Source organism: Crocodylus porosus, unplaced genomic scaffold (assembly GCF_001723895.1).
Source record: "Crocodylus porosus isolate Cpor-Errol unplaced genomic scaffold, CroPor_comp1, whole genome shotgun sequence".
Taxonomy (NCBI): Eukaryota; Metazoa; Chordata; order Crocodylia; family Crocodylidae; genus Crocodylus; species Crocodylus porosus.
In genome coordinates this window covers 20303836-20326582 of record NW_017728914.1, presented here as the reverse complement: position 1 = coordinate 20326582, position 22747 = coordinate 20303836, and the positions used below count along the sequence as shown (strand labels likewise).

The 22747-nt window shown below is 45.3% G+C and overlaps 1 protein-coding gene and 1 long non-coding RNA gene across 2 annotated transcripts in view; both read left to right on the top strand.

The window, feature by feature from the left end:
- NEURL1B (neuralized E3 ubiquitin protein ligase 1B) overlaps window positions 1-22747 on the top strand; it is a 215293-nt gene that overhangs the window by 66425 nt on the left and 126121 nt on the right. The gene's annotated exons all lie outside the window — the stretch shown is intronic.
- Window positions 8112-21557, top strand: LOC109310008. Its single transcript, XR_002101111.1, has 4 exons — window positions 8112-8376; window positions 15263-15271; window positions 20217-20222; window positions 21546-21557. It is a non-coding gene; the product is annotated as an uncharacterized LOC109310008 (long non-coding RNA).

Sequence of the window (22747 nt, the reverse complement as noted above, 5' to 3'; positions counted from 1 at the left end):
CCTCAGGGAACTGCTTCTAGAGGTGAGAGAATGGACTATCTCCAGGCATTCCTCAGTCCTTGGCCAATTGGAGACGGTTGTCAGGATAATGGGACAGGTGTTAATCAGGATGTTGGATTTTGCGACTTGGAACTCAGCTGGGTCCCACCAGGCTTGCTTCACCCTATGGCTTCATCTGCGGACAACTTTCGTTTCCAAACTTAACCCAGACTGGTTTTGCAGCAGTGGTCTGGAAGTGACATGCCTGCTGCTGCCAGGGCTCTGGTTTTGAAAACACCTTGCTCACCTGCTCCCACTGGCACGTGCCAAACCCTGAAATGTGTGAGGGAAAGCTGCTCCAGGGGAATCTCTCTCCACAGTTGTGCTCAAGACCACTGTCTTGAGAGCAGCTGCAAGGGTTGTGCTCCTTGAGTGACTTTGCCACGTTTCTGGGTTTAGAACGTTCAAGAGCAAGTAAGTGAGAGGGACATGTTCAAGGCCAGCAGTGCTAGCAATGCAGGGAAGGCTTGCTTGGTATCATCAGATTTAGCTGGTTCCTTTCCTGTCCAACATCTCAGTAAATAAGCGCTGTCTGTCCTGTATACTTAGCTATTCTCTACCCTTATGTGCTTCTGAAGATTTATAGTGCTTCCCTTCTCCCCACCCCATCTACGTAAAACATTTTGCATTGTTTTGTGAAGTCCATTATTCCCAGTTCAGTTGTAGGCAGATCAGCTGGGATATAGGGTGCCTCATTTAGGGCGATCTCAAGGCAGTTCTCAACCGCTGTAGTCATGGGTTTGAACCAGCCTTCCTTGCTGCCAATCTGGGCCTCATCCTGACAGACTGAAATCAGTGCCTCTGCGTTCCCTTGACTTCCCGACTCTGATTGTAAAAGAAAAATGGCTCCATTCTTTCTCTTGCAGTCAGTGTTGAACAAAAGCCTCAGGGAGTTGCTATGTGTCTGTAGAATGTTTCAACAAACACTCTTTGGGTAGATAGTTTACTTCTTGACATTTCGTATTAACTGTATATCTTTTTCTCCTTGTATTCCAAGTTCCTGAGGCATCATTCTTTCCCCCTCCTGTTTTACAAGCATATGCCTATAAATTAGACAAATACTGGCCGCACTTTAAATTAAGTTGTCTCCATTAAGTTATTTCCTAAGGACACTTTGCATAATGGCTGTATCTAAAACTCTTTCTTACAAGTTTTAATTACAAGCTAGATACTCTAGTTATATTCATGCTTGGCATTTACCTAGTGCTGTTCATATCCTAACGTTTACTAACCTTGACTAATTAATCTTCAAAAGACTGCTGGGAGATAGGAAGCCCTTATTGAGTAACAAACAAAGTTAGGTGAGGTGCTTAAGGTCTGTGAATGAGTTGACAGCAGGGATTAAAATTTAGGATCCCTGTCTTGTCTGGATATGTAGATACTTCACAGTTGAGGACTTGTTCTAAATATACCAGAAAAGCTAACTTGAGTAATGCGCAATGAGTATAGCAACTGTGAACCTGTTTGTTTAGAGATGAAGTCATCTCCTGCATTGATTGGGGGCCTGCAGAGACTATTTACTCTGTCTTATTTCCTGATCCTTCCCACTGATGATGTCCAAGTGCCAGCACTGCAAAACCAGACCACAAGATGAATGTGGAGCTGTTCACCTCTGAGTGGTTTTAATTCACACCTGGACAGCAGTGACTGAAACTTCTCACCAGTTAATGATACTTGTTCACTGGTCTCTGTGAAATCAGTTTGCTTTTCAGTGGTGTCCCTAGCAGAAAAATGTGTGTCTACCATAGCTCTTCAATGGGCAGCTTTTTTGGTAGCCTCATCAAAGTGGCCGTGAATCATTTCGGAGGTGGAAGTCAGGCTTGCATCGCACTTGTGTGATGATACTGGGGTAATTCTCCTATTGTGACCCGAGGGAAACTATTCTGTGGCTAAAGAAAATGTGAGTCTTCAGTTATATTTGATTTCAGTGTGGAGAATGGCATCAGTTGTCTGAAGAAGGAAATATTCCATCTGTTCTAGTAATTGGATACCAAATGGTTAAGAATGTGTTTGCAGGTAGAAGTAAATATCTAATCGATAGAGTACTGAGTTACACTATGCTTGGGTATGTTAGGGTAAATTTGGCAAACTCCAGGCACTTCAGTAGAGCTGCATTATTTGTACTAGCAGAAAATGTGGCCCACTGGCTTGACTGACAAATGTGTTGGTAGCAAACTTTATCCTGTGGCCAGGACACTAGTAGAGTGTCAAGAAACCTGGGGTCTAGTCTTGACTGAAGCTTTAGCTCTGGAGCAGAACTGCTTTGTGGGGGGGAAGTTGTTTAACTTCTCCGAGGTTCAGTTTCCCCATTTTCAGTATTGTATTACAATTTTTATCTGTTCATCCAAAGCCACATTGCAAAGGAGTCATGCTAGGGTTACTGAGGGATGTTAATACTTAACCATCAAGAAACCACTGCCTAAGGATTAAAGAGATGGAGAGTGACAAGTATTTGAGGCAGTTAAGTGAGACTGAACCAAGCATGTCTGCATTATTAATGATCACCTGGTGCAGACACCTGGCAGAATCGTAATTGATCCCTGTGTGTCCAGATGGTAGCCAAGTGCCATTTCTTTCCCTGAGGAATCTGAAACTCTTGTTCTCAGGTTGGGTTTCTCAGAGGAGAGCCTGGATACTCAACCCATGGATTTCTCTGGGAATACTGCCGCCTTAGCAACCAGCAAGGCAGAAGGCACTGTTCTAGTGGCTTAGAGTTGAAACCATCACCGGTCTCTGGTGTAGCTGTCTGGGCATCTCCCAACTGTTAGGACTTGGTCTGCTCGATCCTTTTCTGGCTTCCATGACGGAAGGCAGCATTATCAAGATAAAAGGCTCAGGAAGGTGTACGGGTATTTATGGCACAATGTCTCTGAGGAATGAAGTAAAGAATGGAAAGTGCAGCCACATCCAAGGTAAGAAATGGAGTCTTAATGGCTGACTTTAACGCTCTGTAACTGATGCTGAAGCATTTGTTGCATGGGATTCTGTTCCTCTGCAAGCTATTGTTTTAGTAGCATTTAAAATCCACCTAGAAGACAATTTCCCCCAAACCAGGGTTGGCTGCAATTGGGGATCGAAGATCCACAGCACCATTATTAATAATGCAGCTATGTTACCGCATTGTTCTGGACACACTGAGGCTAGCATCTTATTTCCTAAAAATGTTCTGTGCATCTTCAGCTGCCTATGGCATTCTCTGTTTTCTGTGGTATTGCGTTGCTATGTGCCATTAGACACCTGACTCCTTCCATTGCAGGAGTGATTGCTTCTCACTGGTGGATAAAATAAGTCTTTTATTGAGTGCCTTTGCAATGCTATAAAGTCTTCGGCAGTGAAAGGGGTAGAAAGTAGTACCATGCTACTATTTCTAAGAGTCTTCCAATTAAGATTCTATGACCCGTAAACTTAGTAATAAATGTTGAGTCAAATCCACAGCTGTCATGAGTTGGTGTGCCACCGCCGGCTTCAACAGAACCACGTTGACTTGCATCAGCTGAGAACCTTGCTTGTCATTTAGTAAGTGCACTACTTTTTAAAAAAGTATAACAGCCTGTGGAACAAACCAAGCTTTCCACCCACTCCTTGGCAAAGCCAGAGCACAGGTTGTTGGCTTCTGTGGAGCACCTGCATCCAGACTGAGAGCCCTGAGCAGGTCAGCTGAAGAATGCCTGCTTTCTCTCATTTGCCCTTACTCTGCCCTCTTTTTAAAATGGAGACAAAATTGCACCATTTGGGGCTTCTGCAAAGTGGGGTAGTTGTAGCTCTAAGCAGACTCCTGGGAGAGGAGCCAACTGTATAAGCTGAATCTGTTTCCTAGCAATTATGTAGTGGTTTGTCACATACTGTGGTGCCTGGACCCAGCTGTTCATGTTCAGAACATGTGCAGGGTAAACTGGGTTCAGATGTAGAATTGTCCAGATCTGATCTCCGTGGGCACAGGCCAAGGGAGACTGCCTCATGCCTTATTTTCCCTTTTCAGTGTGTTTATTAGGACCCAGATTATCTTTCTTCATAGCTCTAAGATTTTTTTCTTTATCCTCTTATAGCTGGTTATGACAGTCCCTGCAACCCTGTCTTCATCAATCTTCTACCTCCCTGTTGGCTCATGGCCAATAAAGTGATAAAGTCTCTGTAAGAACCTTCAGAGAATATGAATGTAAAAAAAATCTTATGCTGTAGCTTATGGGCTGGCTGGACATTCAGAGGCTAAAGTGAGTTTTCTCTTCCTTGAGGTGCATACCGTTCTATAAGTGGCAGATGGGTCCGGTACCTTGTCATATGTATTTATGAAAAGATTTAACAAGGGGTCTGACGTGCACAAGTTTCTGAACACGTCAGCTTAGTTAGGTCATTAAAATGTAGCTTGAAAAATTGTGACAAAACAATTCTTTTTAGTACTGCTAGATGGAGGGAGAGCACATTTGCTGCTGTGATTAGTGAATGAATCTTTGTTTGCAATAGTTTGCCATCTTCTCTTATCTGTAAGACTGCAGTAAAATAAAAACCCTTTCAAATCCCATGATGATATGCTCTCTTAATGGAGCTTTAACTCCCACTAGCACTAATCTCTGTCTATCTGTAGCAGTTCTGGGTCATCCAAACTGGTATTAGCAAATTGACTTACCAATTTCCTTAGCTATAACTGTGACGTGTGGGTATTGCTTCTAGTTTTAAAGACTTGCATCCTCTGCAGGAAGGTCTTGCCTGGTGCATGGACATGAAGAGTTTGCCAGGAGTAACTCTGATGCTTAGAGTCACCTTTTTAAAAAGAATGTTTGACCTTTTAATAGCACCTTTCCAGCATGGCTCTTTTGGTGCCTCCAAAAAACCCAGTTGCCCCTGTCTTACAGATAGGAAAGTGGAGGTGTAGAAAACTTTTAAGATCCCAAAGGGATTGGGTTCCAGGCTAAGCTTGCAGGAGAACCAGGCATCCTTTTGCCCTCAGTCACTCTCTCTAATCACTGAAGACAATTTTTGATGTGAGGGTTTGTTGAACAAGCACACGGTGTCTTGCAACCTCTCAGTCCAAACAGAAACACTTGGAATCAGGCTACATATTTGCATTTCTCAGAGAGGCTCAAGACGCTCTGTCCTCACTGCATACCTCCTGCAACACGCCCAATGCCTTGGGCATCTGCTATAGCCATATGCCTTGTTGTATGTATGCTCAGGTAACAGCGTAGTTTCTCTTCCTTGTTGGAGACAGGGAGCTGAATAGAGAAGACTCTGTGTATAATTTATTCATTCTGTCATCTCCCTGGGTTCTCTTTATTTCATCTTTGTTTTCTTGAAGGCTGTTTGGAGACGCTTGGGAACAAATCAATAACAGCACAGTATGTTCTGTGCACTTGGTGATTAGTTTGGATGCAGGATACACAGAATATCCCTACTTTTCAATTTATCTCTTTTGAGGGGATCCATTGTCAGGTTGCAGCCCAAGGAGGGTGAAGCTAACAAAATGCAAAATGACATGACATAGGACAACGTGTAACTCTAAAAACCGGAACCTGGCCACCCGTGCACCCACTCTAAGGCTGGTTCCTTCCCCCCTTCCCCAATGGCTAATTTGTAAACAGATATAGATCAGATGCCTTGAAAGAATTTGTTACTGACTGTTCCCTGAGGAGTTGTCTTAGCAAAGGGGTCACCATCAGTGATGAAGAGTGTGATCCAACTGAAACCTGCGCATCTCCAAAGCCTGAAGTCCTTGCTTCACTTTTTTGCCTGACATCAGCTTCTGGGGCTGCTGCTCACAGTGTTACATTTCACTGACACAAAAGGGAGGAAGGAAAACTCCAGGAGTCTTGCAGAATACCAGTCACTCGGGCCTCCAGCCTCACACACATGTGCATCCACCCGCACGCATGAATGTATGCCCACCCACCCACACAATTGATGACTTTTAATATTTCATTGGCTTGTCTGGTTTTCCCTTGAATTCTAAATGTTCCCAACAGCTCCAGTGGATGCATGAGAAGAGTGATGAGCACCTTGCTTATTTCCTCGGACATCCAACCTACTGCTTAAATTGAAGGGGAACCTTCCTGTGATTAAAGCAGCAATGTTTGCCTCAATGTGTCCTGTTGATGTCCTGGTAGCACAAATGATTTTGCTCAGAGTTGGATGTATGGGTGTTTGATTTTGTTTTTTTTCTCTAGTGGGATTCTGTTTTATACCTTGAACTCTCAATTTTGGGGGAAGTTAATGCTAACCCTACAAAACCAAATCAGAGAGAGAGTGAGAGAGAATGCTCTTATTATAATGAAATCTCATGGAGGCGGAGGAGGGTTGTCTTCGTTTAAGTTTGTAAATCTTATAAGTAATGAACAGGAAAACATGATCTTCCTCCCCCACTCCCTTGTCATTTCTTTATGAGAAACATCTTGACCAAGTGAACATGAGAAACTTGGCTCTGTGTGCAATTCAGTTCTGTGATGAGGTTCCAGAAGGGGCTGTGAGTTAAAGGAACAAGTATCATCCTATGACTGATTGTCAGAGAGTTGCCAAGAGCTCCTTTGCCTGGTGGGCAAAACAGGTCTTTCACGTGGCAAAATTTCATCCCAAGATCCAGTTCTGGATCATGTATTGCTTACTATTATGGGTAAAGCCAAATGCAACAATTGGTGCAACTCCCAGAAGAATGCAGTATGTCTGTTAGCTCAGCCCCATGCATCTGCTGTAGCTGCAGGGATCCAACCCTGGCGTCCTCCAGTTCTCTTGCCCTTAAATGCCACAAAAGTTAGTGGGATCCTCTCAAGAAGCACTTACCACTTCACAGCATTGAGCTGTGACATAGGAATGTGATCCTTATTTCAGTGCTATTGTTCAGGGTATGCTGGAGATGCCTACTGGTCCCTCCAGCATGCAGTGCCTCACATAGCTATTTTCCTGACCCTTTGATATTATGTTCCACAAATGAGAATGGATCGCTCTTTTTTTAATTTTTTCCACTTTATGAGTGAAATCTTTGCTCACCTGCCAACCACAACAAACAGCAAAGTATCCTGTCTCCCGCTTGTTTACCTCTGTCAGCGCGCCCCTGGTCAGGGTTTCTCTCTGGGGATGGCATCCAGCCTGAGTTTTGGATTTTGCTGCACTTACAGTTTGATGAACTGTAGTAAACAAACAACTTCCCTCCCAAAAAACACACACTGAGCACTGGTTAATTCTTGCCGTGCATAGGTCTGGAGGCTGTTTATATCCAGTGCTGTCTGTTTATACATGGCGTTCATCTCCTCGAGTGAAGACAGATTAAACAGCAGGGTGAATACACTTCTTATGTGAACTATGGGATTTCTAACATAGGAATGTTGCCAGAACCAAACTAGACAAATGGGTAGCACAGCAGTGTTTCTCATTAGATGTACATGGAAATTTGTACCTCACTGATAATGCAGAACAGCGCCCTTTGCAATGGAAACCATTTGAGAACAGCTGTTGGGCCTATGTTCAGCAGGCTGCATTGTCTCCCTTTTTCCACTCCCTCCCACACCCATTCCCCTCCCCCTGTGCTGTGTCTCATTGCTTATATACCTTTATTTCAAAGTCACTCAGGGGGTTAGGTTCCTTGCATTGACATTCCAAAGTCATCTTTGGTATTGGCAGGTTCATGTGGCTTGTTCAATGGATACAAGATTACCCGGCCTCTCTACTGTGTCCCAATATTCATCATGAACTTTTAATGATATTCATGGTCATATTTGCTTTCTTGGACCAGTGATTGTTCTCACTATCTCCCATCCCCTAGCAAATCATTTCAAAACTTAAATATATAATAACCTGCAGAAACTATATATAATTGGCTTCTCCGCTGTGATTGCTGATTCATAAATGCATGCTAGTTTACATTTCAATTAAGTAAGTCCCCTAGCTGAGTCTTTTCCTTCCCTTCCTGAGTTGTTCCACTCTAGAGCTTTTTTCTTCCGACCTTGCCTTTAGGTCTCTGCATTCTCAATAATTCCTCTCCAGTATGATTGAGAAATATGAATAATAGTCTTAATTTCCAGCTCTGTCACAGACATTGTGTGTGACCTTGGCCAAGGCACATAGTATGTGTCTCAGCTTGTGTAAAATGGAAAGAATGAAGCAATTTGGACCAAGGAAGTATTAAATGAAAAGCTCTCTGGGGTAAAGAAAGCCTCTGGGTCAAGGTTAGAGGGAAGAGCAAGAAGGGTGATGTTATAGTGGGTCACTGCTATACACCACCAGACCAGAAGAATGAGGTGGATGAGGTTTTCTTCGGACAACTAGTGGAAGCTTCCACAACACAGGTCCTGGTTCTCGTGGGGTACTTCAGTCACCCTGACATCTGCTGGGAGAGCAATACAGCAGTGCTCAGTCAATCTAGGAAGTTTCTGGAGAGCACTGGAGACCAACTTTCTGGTGCAAGTGCTGGAGAGACCAACAGTGGCCATGCTCTTCTTGACCTGCTGCTTGCAAACGGAAGAACTGGGGAATGTAGCAGTGGATGGCAACTTGGGCAGCAGTGACCATGAGAGGATTGAGTTCAGTATCCTGGCAAAAGGAAGAAAGGAGAGCAGTAGAGTATGGACCCAGGACTTCAGAAAAGCAGACTTTGACTCTCTCGGGGAACTGATGGATAGGATCCCTTGGGAGGCCAGTCTGAGGGGGAAAGGAGTCCAGGAGAGCTGGGTGTATTTTAAAGAAACCTAAGTGGGGGTGCAGGAACAAACCATCCTGATGTGCAGGAAGAATAGCAAATATAGCAAGCCACCAACTTGGCTTAGCAGAGAAGCCTTTGGTGAGCTTAAACACAAAAAAGGAAGCTGACAAAACATGGAAACTTGGTTAAACAACTAGAGAGGACTATAAGAGCATTTCTTAGGCATGCAGGGATGAAGACAGGAAGACCAAAGTGCAACTGGAGTTGCAGCTAGCAAGGAATGTGAAGGGTAATGACAAAAGTTTCTACAAGTATGTGAGCAGCAAGAGTAAGATCAGGAAAAGTATGGGTCCTTTACTGAATGGGGGAGGCAACCTAGTGACAGATGATATGGAAAAGACTGAAGTACTCAGTGACTTTTTCACCTCAGTTTTCACAGGCAAGGTCAACTCCCAGACTACTGCACCTGGCAGCAAAGTTTGGGGAGGAGGTGAGCAGCCAACAGTGGCAAAAGAACAGGTTTGGGACTGAACATGTACAAGTGCATGGGGCCAGACAGGATGCACCTGCGGGTGCTGAGGGAGTTGGCTGCTGTGATTTTAGAGCCACTAGCATTTATCTTTGAAAACTCATGTTGATTGGGAGAGGTCCTGGATGATTGGAAAAGGGAAAATATAGTGCCCCTCTGTAAGAGAGGGAAGAAGGAGTATCCAGGGAACTACAGACCTGTCAGCCTTACCTCAGTCCCTGGAAGCAAGTAGCAAGTCCTCAAGGAGTCCATTTCTAAGCACTTGAAGAAGGTGGTGATTAGGAACAGTCGGCATGGATTCACCAAGGGGAAGTCATGCCTGAACGACCTGATTGCCTTCTAGGATAAGGTGACTGACTCTGTGGATGTAGGGAGGCCAGTAGATGTGGTGTACAGCAGAGAGTGCACCTTCAGCAACTTTGCAGATGACACCAAGGCTGGAGGGAGTAGGAGATGTAATGGGGGGTAGGGCTAGGATTCAGAGTGACCTAGACAAATTGGAGGATTGGGCCAAAAGAAATCTCATGAGGTTCAACAAGGACAAGTGTAAAGTCCTGCACTTAGGACAGAATGAACCCATGCACCAGTACAGGCTTGGGACGAACTGGCTGGGCAGCAGCTCTGCAGAAAAGGACGTGGGGGTTACAGTGGACAATAAGGTGAATATGAGGCAACAGTGTGCCCTTGTTGCCAAGAAGGCTAACAGTATACTGGGCTGCATTGGTAGGAATGTTGCTGGCAGATTAAAGGAAGTAATTATGCCCCTCTATTATGCAGTGGTGAGGCCACATTTGCGGTATTGTGTGCAGTTTTAGCTCCCCACTACAAAAAGGATGTGGACAAGTTGGAGAGAGTTCATTGGAGGACAACAGAAATGGTTAGGTGGCTGGGGCAGATGACTTCTGAGGAGAGGCTGAGGAAACGGGGCTTGTTTAGTCTGCAGAAGAAAAATGGAGAGCAAGGATTTAAAAGTAGCCTTCAACTACTTGATGGAGGGGTTCTAAAGAGGATGGAGTTAGACTTTCCTCCGTGGTGGTAGAGGACCGAACAAGGACCCAATGGTCTTTAGTTGCAGCATTGGAAGTTTAAGTTAGATATTAGGAAAAACTCTTTTGCTAAGAGGGTGGTGAAGCACTGGAGTGGGCTACCTAGAAATGGTGGCATCTCCATCCTTAGAGGGATTTAAGACCTGGCTCGACAAAGCCCTGGCTGGAATGATCTAGTTGCGGATGGTCCTGCTTTGAGGACCATCTTTGAGGGACTCCTGAGGTCCCTTCCAACCTTACATTTCTATGATTCTACAATTACAGATGATCTCTTACTATGCATGTATAAAATGCCTGGTAGTACAGAGACATCATTTTGGGTGGAGGGTTTCTATTACACCAATAATAGCAAGTATTAATTTACAGGTCAATGGCTCTCATGGTTTCTGGGTTTGTTTCTGAGCTTGGGATCTTTCAAGGGAAATCCCAGCAATAAGTTGTAAAAGGGGTCCCAGAGTTGGATGCGTCCTGCTCTGTTTGAGAGTTGTGAGGCTGCTTAGCTGGCATCTAAAGTTCAGATTCCCATCTCTTTCCCATTATTCACAACAGGCACCTGTAACACATACAAAGATGTCATTTGTTTGGGTTGTTACTAAAAATACAGTCACTATTTTTAGAAGAAAAGCCTAATGAGCCACCGAGTCCTATTTCAGCAACTTCAATGAGGGGACTTTTTTGTGTGCAGCTGTCTAGACAGCCTGATAGGCTGCTGTGCATTTGCTTTTTGGACTTCTTGCCTTTCTTTGTTAGGAGGAGGAAGTCAGCAAACTGCTAGCATTGTTTTGGGCAAGGGGAACTATTAACCCCCCTTCCCATTTGGGTGGAGATCTGGTTTGGGATGTTCTGTCACAATGGACTTAACAGAAATCAAAGAACTTTTCTTCAATCCATGCTGTGTTTATGGGCTTGAGTGGACATATTTGTATCACAGGAGGATTTCTGACAATATGTCTCTGAAACATGCAGAAGTGATGCAACTGCATTTGGTTCTGGTTTTGACAATTGGGGAAAAGACTCCCTAAGTTTTGAGTAATTTTGCTTCTTGTGACAATTCTCTCCTTCCCCTTCAGTTCATGCCTGTAAGTCTGGCATGGAGTGCATCTCCCAATTTTTCAGTGGAAGCTGGAAATGCTACGTATAGCACTGTCATCCTCCCTTCTTGCTCTTTGTAGGCCATTTTTCCTATAACTGTGTTGCAGTTGTAACCCACACAAAATGTGCAAGCCATTTTGTATTGCAGTGTGTTGTTGTGTATGGCTTTAGTTAAATATGATTGTATGTATATTTTTTTCTGCCGTACTGTATGTACCATGTTTCCTATAATTGAGTATCTTGTTTTCTCTCCCCGGCTTGGCAAGTTGGAAAGAGACAGAACATACTGCACGTAGGCAAATAGCTGTGGCTTTTGTTAGGCCTGTTGTCTGGGAATAGTCCCTGCCATGGACCATAAACGAAAGCTAGTTTTAGTCCTCTTTAAAGACGGGGAGATCAAACCCCGAGCCTAACTGGCTAAACTGAGCAGTGTTCTGTTTAAATCGGTTGAGAGAAAACCTGGGGTAGGGTAAGCCCTGTTTGCAAAAGCTTGCATGATGTCACACCAGGTACACAGAAACCTCACTACTAGATTCAAGGCTCTCTCTCCTTCTCCTGGGGCTGCTGCTGAAAGCTATGAAGCTAAATGGGGAGCCAGAGAAACTTCCCCCATGGCGGAGATCTCCCTCCCCACTTCACTGCAGAAGCCAGCTGAAGCTATGTGAAGGAAAAGCCTTAGGTACAGGAAGAGAAAGTCTGTCTTGGGGCTTGAGACCCCTAGTGTCACCCTCTTCTTTCCCCTTCTTGTTTTCTGGGTTTTGGGTGGGATAATACCATGGAGGTATTTATTAATCCCTAGAGCAGGAGTTCTCAACCTTTTTCTTCCTGAGTGCCATGTCCCCCCTGCATGCTATAAAACCTCCATGGTCTGGGACAGCAACCAGCCCGGCACCCCAGTCCAGCCCACGTGGCTCTGGGTGCTGTGGGCAGGGCTGAGCAGCAGGGCGCCCCGGGACCCTGCTCAGCTGAGCAGCAGCAGCGTGGAGCCTCGCACACCCGCGTGCCGCACTGCCCACAGGATGGAGGATGTGGGGTCGGGTGGGCGGGTTGGCCCCACCCCACCCCTTCCTCGCGACTCGCCTCAGCCCCCCGGGGGGCTGAGGCGGCTCCTTCCCACACCAGGCTGGGCCAGGCTGACCCTGCTGAAACCTCCTTGCAGCCCCCCAGGGAGCTGCGAGCCCCCAGTTGAGAACCACTGCCCTGGAGTGCACTGACCAGGATGGGAGTCTGGCAGTTTTGCTGGCACGCTTTGGGCCAGAGTGAGACCTGGTGCACTCTGGACCGGGGCTGAAAGCCTGACACGTTTTAGTGCTGTTCATTTGTGTGTTAAATTGTATTTGGTGCTTTCCTTTTGTTTTCCTTGCCTTTTATTTTCTGTAATAAATCTATCCTTGTGTTTACACTGTGTACGAGGAGGAGGTTTTGTTTATGTGGGACACCCCAGCCAAATTTACTGATCCCAGATTTCTGGCTGGGGGCTCAAGCCATGGTGGGAACTTATTGGGTACCCTGGAATTTGAACCTGGCCCTTGTTGCTGCCAGCTGGTGGCCGGCAGAAGGGTTGTAAGTGTTTCAGCAATTGGACTACGTGGGCTAGATGAACACACATGCCATCTGAATTAGTTTTTAATAAGGATTGTCTGGGTATCGTTGAGTCTACAGTGACTGACTAACAGAACGGGGGAAAGTAGGTGTCTGTGATCTGGGGCAAAATAAGTAAGGCACAATTGAATGTAATGTTCATGCCCCTACCTTAAGTATTAAAGCAATTAAAAAATGAATAAATATGCAGATAATCTGAAACTATGAAAGAAAAGCCTTATCTAACCAGATCTGTACAGGGTAGCAGAGTGTCACCAACCACCTTCTAGTATCTGTTATATTATGGGCACATTGTCCCTCCAAAATGATGGGTGAAATCACGAATGGCATGAACCTACGGGAAGAATTTGCTTTTTGGGCAGGAACTATTGTCCAGCTAATGGGAGTAAGCCTGAGTGGATATGTCAGCCAGCGATTGGTCTTGTTTCTTTATCCACATGGAAAACTGGCTGTTGGTTTTGCCGTAGTCTTGATCCATCTGATATTTTATATCACTCGTCTGTTCCTTGGCTTCCATGGAATGAGCTCTGACTTCCATTTTGCTTCTGGCCCCTTAATCTTTCCTTTATTTCTGGCCTCTTTAGGATGGAGGAGGGTATGGCATGTGATTTTACCTGTAAGTTAGGGTCACTTGAGGTGTGGCTGCAGCAGCTTGGAGACGGGTGATCTTCCTGACACCCTCGCAACATGCAGTGAAAATGACCATACGCCAGACTTTTTTCCTTCTGAAAGATCTCCAGGCTCCCTGCAAACAAAAGGAATTGCTTCATCATTCCAATGCAGCCTCCTCTGTAGTAGAAAGTAGAATCCATTTTGCACAGTACAGCAACAACTACTTAAGTGTCTCCAATATGAATGAAAACCATTTCCATTTCAATCTACCTTGGAACTTTATGTTGGCAGAAAACCTGATACTGAGCTGAAATTTGACTGGACTAAGACCCCAGTCTTGCAAGTGCCAAGAAGTCTTTTAATGCAAACTTCTTTTTACTTCTGTATCTGTCAGATCTGTATCTCTTGTGCAGTCCTGTGTCCCCAGGTCACTGTATTTACTGGTGGCCTATACAGGGGATATGGGTCCTGCTGGCTGTCACACGTTGGGAGCTGGAGCCAATTGGTTACACACTCTCCCCTGGCAAGAATGGTATCCTGGCCAAAGATGCGCTTTTTTCCTGTTACGTGGTGCTGATTCTTATCTTGTGAAAATATAGGCGTCTCTGTAAAGACCCCTAGCTAAACATCCTGTCCCGTCCGCTCCAAGTAACACACGTTCCCTTCACTATTTGAGTTTATTTGCCCGATTTATGTGACTATTAAAGAGACCATGAAAAGGACATTTTGATGGGCCTAATTCCATAAATGTCAGGGGAATTCAGATTCTCTTGAACTTCCCTGGTGTTTTGTCAGGATATAGATGGGAGGTACCTAATTGTATCAGATCACACCTGAATCTGAACACTTCTGTTAGAGAAGACCAACTCGGCATAAAGGTGGTTGGGATTTTCTCCCATGATTAATTTTATTCACCAAAAAATAGCATTTTCAGATATTTGACCTAAATTTGCCAAATAGTTTTGATCAAAGCAAATGCCCCTCATGAGCACACCGACACACCCAAACCAGCCTAGAATGTGTTGTTTGGGAGTACTTGTTAATTCAAGTTTAGAAAACAACGGGGCCACTTTAAAAGTACCCTTTTCATTAAGTCACCTCATTGTTTGGGTGTGTGTCCAGCGTGGGAGAAACCAACATTCACCTTCCTCTAGTGCCGGAGAGGATTTGAACAGATAAGTCTTATTTTCTAGGGGAGAGCCTCTAGTCTGGACAACTTTGGGGTGTGTTGCTATCAGTCTCTTCTGTTAAAGTGGATCCACTTTCCTTGGGGAAGGGAAGGGAAGGGACCTCCCCCCCAACACTAGAACATTGCTTTGAGTCAGATGAAATGTCCAAACCAACTTGCTCTGGGTCACTTTCGAGTAAAAACCTTCTACCTCCCCAGCCCCCAACTCCAATCTCTGCCCCCATCTTTCTTCCAAGACTGAAGACAAAGAAGCATCCTTGACTGAGTTTCCTGGCTTTTATGGCTTTATCTGATACTTAGTGTTTATATTGGAAAACTTCTCTTTAAACTACTTAGTCTCTGCTTGGCAGGGGAATGAGAATTATGGTTTGTGCATCAGAGGTCCCTGAGTGTCTAGGACAGAAGGCATGAAAAGGCTGGGAAGCACATAAGAGCCTTGTAGCTAAGGGCAAGTATTGGGGAGATGAAAATTGCCGCTAATGTTAAAAGCAAGGGCTAGAACTGGTCAGTGATGGTAATGTGAATCACAGAGCAATTCTGTTGGCTTTAGTGACACTGTTCTGGTTTGCTATCGGCACAGTTGAACGTGGACTCTGGAGGGGGAAGAATTATTCAGGGAAGGCTCAAAGGGAGGAGAATCGAGGGAAATTAAATGAAGCAGCTGAATAACAAGGAGAAAATCTTCCTGCTCATAAGAGTTCTAAGAACATGTTTCTTAAAGAAAATAGTGGCAGCCCTAGTGATTTGGACACACTTCTCCAACTAACTGAAACAAATCCATTGTGCAATTGTAGCAAGTGCACAATCCAGGATCAGGTGGGAGATCTATTAATATGTCTCCCTTTTCTGCGGTTCCCTTATAGGGTGATTATAACTATTGCCCATTGATTGTGGTATTGCGAGTGGGCCATAAACACCGGAGGGGTGGTTCATTTCACTGGGGCATCTCTGTCAGCTGCAGATGAGACAGCATGGGGCCAGGGCCCAAACTGATCTGAATGATGCTTTATCTCTCAAAATTGCTTAGCCTCCCTATTTTTCTTGCTTATCAGCATCACGTTATTCTTGCTATGCCAAGTCTCCCTCATTGAACAAGAATATCTGTGTGCATGTGTGTGTGTATATATGTGTGCGTTTCCTTGAAACGTTATCATTAGGAGCATCTTTGAAGCTGTGTATGCATTATGTGGTTGCCTTCCTATCTCTTATTTTCTTTTTTCTGTCCTGCACAGATGATCTCAAAGCCTGGTGAGCTGTTTTTTTTCCCTTGTTCTATTAGACTTATTCTACTAGCTCACAGGGGCTTGTAAAAGATATTTTCTCTAGCAGTTATAAAGAAAAATAAAAATTCCGCGTATCCCTGAGGAGAAGAAACAAAAGCAGCAGCATGGATTTGTTAACATTTAGGTTGAATTAGCCAAGAAACTGACATTGTCCAGATGGAAAGACCCACTTCCTGGCTGTAAAGATAACTTGCTAAAAGAAATATTAGCTGTGGCTGCACGGGAGATGAAAAGTGTAGTCCAAGCCAAAAATCATCCCAAACCCAGTGGGAGTTGCCTTTTTTTTCTCTTGAGTTGAGGGTTCAAGTTTGCTTAGTAAGGAAACATGCCTGGTATTTCCTTGAGAAAGGGTAGGTGGTTAGAGCATTGCCTTGACCCTTGAGGTCTGGAGCTTGTTTCCTGGTTTTCCAGAGACTTTCGTACCACTTCATGCAAGTTGCTTACCTGCCTTTGTTGCTTGTTGGCGTAACTTCTGTGCCTCACCTCCCTGTTGGGGAAGCTGATGTATATGGTTGGTAAGATGGACGTAATGGGATATCTGGAAATCAAGGGATTGAGTGAGCAGTGTGCTGGAACCTGCTGATACTCAGCATCTCTGCATTGCTGGTATTACCTATGGCCAGAGCAAAGAAATCCTTGGATGGCTGAGGTTCTTCTAGTTAGTAATTAATAAAATGAGATGACAAACGGTCTCTTGAAAGCTGTTAATTGTAGGAATGAATTAAACTAAGTGAACACATGAAAAGTGGGGTACTTGGATGTGTTTGCCTAGAGTAAGGTCATTCATCAATTAACCCCTTCCATGTTTGCTTGACTGCATGGTCCTTAATTTAGTTAACTATGCTTTTGTAGCTGTGGCAACCACTGCTGAGAATCTGAAGAGATTTAATTTGTCTGGGAAAAAAGCTTTTGGCTCCCCAGGGCAGATGATGGCTTATTAAACTACAAAATGAATTGAATAAATCACTTAAAAAGCCATAAATCAGGCACTATTGGATTTTAATTTAATATTGAGGTGAAATCAAAGTAAGATGTACCCTGTAGTGTTTGACACGTTCTAGCCACTCTCCTCCCAGTTACATACGTGGCACGCTAATTATTCCCAATTACACTTAATGTCCAAATCCATCTGAATGTTAATGCTTTGTTCTCTGCTAATGGGCTTATGCAGAACCTGTTTCAGCAGTTTAGCATTTTTTGTGATTTCCATATCAGAAATGATCATTTTGTCATGTATTAGAGTCTTTTGTGAATGTCATAAAAAACAGGCTTTAGTAAAGCAAAGCAACATGGCAGAGAGGAGAGAGAACTAAGCTGCTGATTGAGAGTGCAAGATGGGGCAGTAATGGATTAAGCCCCACTATATTGTAAACCTTTACTTGACCCATGGGAATGATCATCCTTGACTGTGAGGGATCACTGATGAGGATGATGACAATAATCCTATGTTTTTAACTGACTGCTTTGCTTTGGTCCTGTGACAGAGAGCTTGCCCTGTGCAAGTAGGATATCAAAGTTTCATAGTTGGTAGGGTTGGAAGGGACCTGAGCAGATCATCAAGTCCAACCCTCTGCAATGGCAGCAAAGAGTACTGGGGTCAAATGACCCAGGCAAAGTGTTCATCCAGCCTCCCTTTAAAGACCCCCAGGGTAGGAGCCAGCACCACTACTCCTAGAAGTTGGTTCCAGATCCTAGCAGCCCCGACAGTGAAGTAGCGCCTCCTGATATCTAGCCTGAATCTACCCTCTGCCAGCTTGTGACAGTTATTTCTAGTCACTCCTGGTAGTGTTTGGGGGAACAGGGACTCCCCCAATGCCTGCTGGTCCCCTCTGACTAGTTTGTAACAGGCCACTAGATCCCCCCTCAGCCTTCTCTTGTGGAGGCTGAACACGTTCAGGTCCCGTAGCCTCTCCTCGTAGGGCCTGCCCTCCCCGGATCATGCGAGTGGCCCTCCTCTGGACCCTCTCCATGTTGTCCACATCCCTCCTGAAGTGCAGCGCCCAGAACTGGATGCAGTACTCCAGCTACAGCCTGACCGGTGCCGCATAGAGGGGGAGGAGCACCTCCTTGGATCTGCTTGAGATGCATCTGTGGATGCACGACAAGGTACGGTTGGCCTTTCTCACTGCATCCCCACACTGCCGGCCCATGTTCATTTTGGCATCAATAATGACTCCAAGATCCTTCTCTGCCCCTGCCCTGACGAGAAGGGAGTTCCCCAGCCAGTAGGTATGGTGCTGGTTTTTCCTCCCCAGGTGCATCACCTTGCACTTGTCAGTGTTGAAACCCATCCTGTTTTCATCCGCCCACCCCTGTAACCTGTCCAGGTTCGATTGCAACTTATTCCTCCCATCTAGCATGCCCACTTCTCCCCACATTTTAGTGTCATCTGCGAATTTGAACAAGGTGCTTTTCACCCCCTTGTTCAAATCACAGATGAAGATGTTGAACAGTGCGGGCCCAAGGACCGAGCCTTGGGGGATCCCACTGCCCACGTCCCTCCAGGTCGAATAAGACCCGTCTACCACCACTGTCTGTGTGCGGCCCTCCAGCCAATTAGTGACCCATTTGACTGTGTAGGCATCGATGCCACAGTTCCCCACAGACATGCACCACGATAATTCTCTCAAAAAGCTTACACAGGACTGATCACACTGTTTGCTCCTAGTGGTGTAATACTGACATTTTAAAATTGTTACATTATTTTGGATGCCAGTGATTTTTAGAGGTTTGTAAAACTTTAGTGTTTTCCATCTATGCTAGACTTCTGTGGCTGTAAACTAGCCTGGTTCTGCAGGCACAGTAACATGAATGATGGGATTATTGGGCTAATTCAAGTCTTTTTAAAATGGCTTCCTTGGAAAAACCGGGGGGTCTGAATAAAAATTGGCCAGAGAATAAGACTGGGTTAAGGTTTCAGTGGCCTGTGTTTGGGATGGCTTTGCTTGCTTCTAGGTGTTATAGCTACTCCAGAAATAACGTAGAGACCGTTTGCAGTACACCAAGATGCACCCATGCAATAATTCCCATCTGTCCTTTCCCCTGGAGCTGTGACTTTTGCTGCCTTTCTCTTAGGTCTTGCAGGCAGATGTTGGAAAAGCTGGCCAAGATGAGAGCTGATGCTTGTAATTGAACTAGAGCCGAGGAAACCCAGGCCTTGTTCTCTGAAGACCTCAGCTTCCCTTTGCTGTAAGGCTTCCTCTCTCCCTCAGGCTGGGTCACTTCAATGCTCCTGTCACTTTCTAGTGAGCTGAATTCAGCCTGGTTTGCACTTTCCTGTCATAGGCTAATTGTGTTCTTAGGTCACAATTGCTCTATGCCCCCTGTATTTAGGGGTATAATGTTTTGTGTCAAGCCCTGTAATACTGCAATAAAGCAAGGGGTGCCAGGGAACTTTTCCCATTTCAATTTACAATGCAAATTGAGTCGACTTTAGCTTGTTGCAAACAGTGGGAAACTGTAGATTTGCAATATGTTAGCCTTTTCACTTATTCAATAGTGGTTTCTAATTCCCCTGCATCTTCACACTGGGCCAGGCTGTGGGTGTATAAGCGATACATACAGTAGGTGTGGTCCATGAAGAACCTGGAGTCAAACAAGTTTGAGATCACAAGTGAAAACAGCGTCCAGAACTTGGTGTGGTATGCTTCTGCATGACCACAATGACTGCAGTTTGACAGGCAGTTTGTCTTGGAGAGGACTAGAGCTCGTTGCAGAGCAGCTCGGAGATGCATGAGATCTGGGAACAGAATAGCGGGGATATTAAAGATCCTATCTGAGATACAGTGGCAGAGTGGGTCAGGGCTTGAGGATGAAACAGCAATCAGTGCTGAATGTATTATCCAGGTTATTTTCAGAGCTGATGTGGGGTTGGGATAGCAGGGGGTACAGTAGGGTACTGGGTGCAGTGCATGAGCACAATAATGGAGTTGGCAGAGTTTGAATAGTAGTGAGTGCTGTGAGTGACTGATGGGCATATGCAGAGTGGGTAAGGTTCTGGCTTAGTACTGCTTGCAGGAGACATGCTCTTGGAAGCTGGGCTCCTTATTCTCCCAGAAAATGATGAGCTTGACATAGAAGCATTGTTGAATTTGTGTTTGCAGAAGAGATTACAAAAGATAAGGTGTACAAAAAGAAGAATAAGGGGTCAAGCACAGTGCCCTGTGCAACCCCTGTAGAAAACTGGGGAAGGAAGCATGAGGAAGAAGTGCATGAGGAAGCATGAGGAAGGAAGTGATCAGAGAATTGGGAGAGCCAGGACAGAATATGTGACCTCAGATCCTCAACTTCTTGATTTTACTGCATTCTATTCTTGAAGCTAGGGACTTCACGAAGGGCAAGGGCAGCTGATGGGTCAAGGAGCCATGAGGCTAGAGTCCTAGTCTAGTGAGGAAGGGGTCACTGGAGACTTTGGCAATGGCAATTTCAGTGCACATGAGGGGTAGAAGTCAGATATGGGAGAGTCTAGTGAGGAGTAGAGCAGAAGAACTTCAGATGTCCATTGTAAACACTGTGTACCCTGAGCTTAGAGATGAGGGAGGATGGTCTTCTAAGAGGCAAATAGAGGTTTTAAGATGGAAGAGACAAATACACATCTGGATTTTTAAGAGGAATGAAGTAAGTGGTTGAAGAGAAAAGTCAGTCAAAGACAATGAGTGTGACAGGATGGGTTCAATAGGAATAACACTGCCGATGAAGGAAAGGGTCAAGAGGAGGTCTCTAGGTTATGGAGCAGGCATGAATGGACCCTTGAAAGAACAGAGTGCACTTGCACTTCTGGAGATGCAGAGTTGAGGGCTGCTCTGTTGGGATTATTACTACCCCAATGCATGCGCGCGCGCGCGCGCACACACACACACACACACACACACACACACACTTACTTTACAGATTAAATTAGGAAAGGTGAACGCTATATGAAATCTTTTTGCTCATGAAACCCAAGCTGTGCCAGGGGGTCTCTGCAGGAGGGAGGAGAGATGCTGACAAGTATGTTAACATACCAGAGCCCTTGGCATGGGTACCTCCAAGCTGTTTCCCTTCAGGGAAGAATATGATTGGCAGGTGGGAATGATTGTATACTGTGCTTTGGCCATGTTTCTAGTAAAGGTCCACATTAATAAGCAGCTGGGCTGGGCTGGATATGCAGGCATATTGCTGGAGGCAGCAAAAGCTGTTAGTGACTCCCTTTTAGATTCTTTAACTTGCTTTGTTGTCTGCTTGACTTTCAGACAGGGCCTGGGATCTAGCATCCCAGTTGAGTACCCAGAGAGAGCATACAGGTGCCTATGGAGGAACTCGTGTCTTGCTGCAGCAAAGCTGGTTCTGGGCATCTCTGGGTAATTTAGTAGTGACTTCCCTGCAACATTCACTTTGGCCTTTTGGCCTTGAAATAGAGGCCTCTCCCTTCCCAGGGCAGGGCATCTCCATATTGCCAGTTCAGTGACAGCAAACACTGTGTGGGAACCCTCTCCAACATGTTGGGGAAGGCCTCCAGATGTCAGGGCTTAGTTCCTACAGAATTTCACAGGGATGCTTGTGCTCAGAGTGAACCAGCTGCAGCTGTGCTGGGTTTGGTTGTCATGTGAGCTGAAATCAGAGGTATTGAGGGTTGCCCTGTGCTTGCATATGCACATTCTGTATGTAGTTACATGGAAGAGAGACTGGGATACTGTGGGGAGAGAGAAGAAGACTGTGGTTCCAATAGTAGAAACAACCAAAGGGCTTTCTCTAAGCTACCCTGAAAAATTTCTGGGCAAACTGCTGGCTGTATTGGTGGGCACCTCAACTTGCTGTAACACTGTTTGCCACTTGATCCTGTGGCTTTTCTTCTCTGCCTTGGATCCCTTTTCTGTTTCCAGCTGTCCTTCTACCTCCGTGGTCTCTCTCTTGCTTACTCTCATACTTTCATTAATAAGGAATCTAAGTACAGAAGAACTCGGTGCTCTTCCAGTCTTTACCTCAATTCAACTGGATGAGAAAAGGGATCATGCTTTGATCTTGGTGGGAGGACTCTGATCAAAGAGCATTTCAATTGCAACAGGAGCTGGGGAATCCTTTGCAATTTGTACTTGGTTTCCAACTGCTACTTGGCAGTACATGGGAAATATGCTCTCCCTACCACTAGCAATGGCTGTAACATGGCTTTGATGCCATTTGATGCCAGTCCATTTGAGCCGTGGTGCTGAGTGACCATTACTGGCGTTTGCAGTGGTGAATGTTGGGGCCTATACAGTTCCCTAGTGCAGGGGCAGCCCATGCCAGATGTGTTGGGTGGTGCCAAGGGAGTTCCCCCAACTGCCTGGTCTTCATTGACAGAGCTGCATTCATGGCTTTCTGGACTGGGCCTGAGTTCCTGCCAGTTGGCACTTTATAGTTGAGACTGTTATGATTTACTAAGATGATGCGTGCAAGCTGCCATTGTCCTTGCTGGCCTGCTGCTCTACTCGGGATCCTCCTCTTGGCATTTACTGCACAGCCATTCGCAGACTCCCCTTCCACACAGCGTTCTGAGTGGGCGAGTTATCCAAATCTCAAGCTGACTCCTCCCCATCCTGCTAGCCTGTATGCTTGGTCACCTCTGTTTTAGATCACACCAAGAGAGTGCTGCACAGGTCAGGGACAGCAGGATGAGGAGGCATTTGATCCAACGGGGTTACAACTGGAATAGACATTGTGTGGCTAAAAAATTGGCTGCCATGAAAAGCCAAATGTCCAAGTTGGGGAAGCTTT